Here is a 2,678-nt window from a genome sequence, read left to right as displayed (position 1 = left end):
AAGGCATATGGTAGCAGCTTTGGCCACTCTCTCATCCTTTCTCTGCATGCCTTAGCCAAAGCTTTAATGATTGGAGGATGTCCTCGCTCACTTTTCCCATTGCCCTCAGGATTGTAAGCACATGTTAGGGACAGCTTGATACCAATTCTAGAGAAGAATTCCCTTGCTTCTTCAACATCTAGCTCACCCCTATCAGCTGTTATTTTCCCAACACAACCATATCGGCAGATCACATCTTCCAAGAGAAATTTGCATACTGTTTTCGTACTCTTTGTTCTAAGAGCACGCCCTTCTACCTGATTTGTCAAATCTTCTCTTGCAAGTGCTATATACCGCATCTGCCAAATTCCCAAAGGCATTGTAATTAGATCCACTACCCATTTGTAGTGCATGGCAGGTGGGTAGGTTGGTTGCAAGCCATCACGATGCCGCACATTTGAGTACATTTGGCATACTATGCATGTTTCCACATATTGGGAAATATCCTTGTACATTCCTCTCCACCAATATTTTTCCTTTATTTTGGTAAAGGTGGCCCACACACTTCTATGCCCAGCCCAGAGACTCTCATGGAATTCTTTCACAAGCCTTCCTTGAGTCTCTTTATCACATATGACTCTCTGTGGCATAGCATTCCTCTGTTTAGGATGCTTCCAGAGATACCCATCCTTTAGAAAGTAACCATATGCTTTTCTGCGGATCCTCTTAAATTCTCAGTCAGACCAATTTTCTTGCCTTGTCAGAGTACTCAAATATTGACCAATAAGCAACCAATCTCCTTCATATATTTCCTCAATAAAAGACTCAAGTGCATTTGATAGGCAAATATGATCCCCTTTTGCATATGCTGTAGTATAGAACTTTGTACCCACATCATCAATGTCACTAATCATCTCTTTCTCATCTTCATACCTGGCTCTTGATAGCATATCTGCAACTGGATTATCTTTTCCCGCAATATGCTCAAACTCAGGATTTAGTGACTTGATATAAGCAATCCACCTAAGCATAGCAATATCTGGAGTGGTACAACTTGCTATCATCCCAAGAAGTGGCAAGCAATCAGTTTCCACAAGTACAGATGCCCCAATAAGATATTCTTTTTCACATTTTAGAGCAGTGACTATCCCCCATAATTCTCTCTTGATCTGTGGATACTTTCGTTGCCGAAAGCTTAATACCTTTGCTCCAAATCTAATTACATACCTATGATCATCCTCATCATCTTGCCCTACTGCCCATCCTATCCCAGTAGGACTAGTATCAACTGTAACAATCACAGGCCTGCCACACTCATAATCTGCCTTTCTCAATGTGGGTGATGATTGGAGCAAATATTTCAGCTTCCGCATAGCTTTAATATGTACTGTGCTCCACAGAAATTTTTGATTTTTCCTCAAAAGTTGATAAAGAGGATCTGCTACATGTGCATAATGTGGGATCCAAATAACATAAAAGACACATGCTCCAAGAAATCTCCTCAGCTCTGTAACATTAATGCATGTCTCTTTCATTCTTTGTATTGCATCTATTTTGGCTGGACAAGGTCGGCGTCCACTAGTACTACAAAGATGTCCCACTATTAGCACTTCACCAACTCCAAACACTGATTTCTGCCCAGATAAAGTAAGATTCACCTCTTCAAGCCTGGATAGAATCATGTCACAATCCTTTATATGACTTGCCACAAACTTGCGGCACCCCTTTGAATCTAAATTCCCATCTTTGTCTTTCTCATCACAGCCCTTTATTGGCACATCATCCAAAAATGGCATAGTTTTTTGTGGTATGAAGTCCCGTAAGACTTTATTCATTCCATTCATCATATGTGCCACTGAGTTAGTGGCTCCCTGTGGTAAGGTACACATCCTTACTAATCCCAAAGGAGTTCTCATTGTGGTCAAGTCCCTGCTTTGCATATCCAGCTGGAACTGATCATATCCCGAATACAGATCACCCATAGAGTATATAGCTTTCCCTGCAAATGCTTCTGCAAACTCATCCACAATTGGACCTGCTCCCACATTCCTGATTGTGACTTTGTTTACAGGTTGCATGTCTTGAATAAAGCGCAATGTCCCATTTTTCTTTGGTACAGTAAACCATCTGTTGGAATATGGGGCACACGAAGGCTCCAAGATTCCCATCCTGATCTTTTCCTTTAGTAATTCCATCAACTTTGGCAAGAGAGCCTTTGGTACTGGAATTGGCCGCAGGTTCCAGGGCACATGTGGAATAGTAAAGATCACCATTGGTGCTGCTACACTTGGATCAACACAGCCTATCTCATGCGGCTGAAAAGCAAAAGCTTTCCCATGTTTTATAAGCATCTCCTCAAAGCATTCCCTTTCAACTGGCAACAGAAAATCCTTCTCACCAATCTTCAGCTCTTTCAGAGTTTCTTGAGTAAATTTATGCCCAATTTTCTTCGGATCTCTAAGATTTGGCTGCATAGAAGCTTCATCTATCTTCTCCTTGCTTCCTGGTGGCAAGGGCAAGGCAACTGGTTTCACCTTCTTTGCAACCGTTTTGTACTTTGTATCAACATGAGCATCCATCTCACAATTCATGTTTTTACATTCCACCCCCTCAAATTCCTGGATTATATCATACATCTCCACAGATGACACCTTTATCATTTCATTTCCACCCTGTAAGCATGCTCTTCCCATATCAAA

This window comes from Cibotium barometz, chromosome 45 (assembly GCF_041138505.1).
Source record: "Cibotium barometz isolate CiBa-2024 chromosome 45, ASM4113850v1, whole genome shotgun sequence".
Lineage (NCBI taxonomy): Eukaryota > Viridiplantae > Streptophyta > Polypodiopsida > Cyatheales > Cibotiaceae > Cibotium > Cibotium barometz.
The sequence above is the reverse complement of the archived record's forward strand: the minus strand, read 5'-3'. Positions refer to the sequence as shown.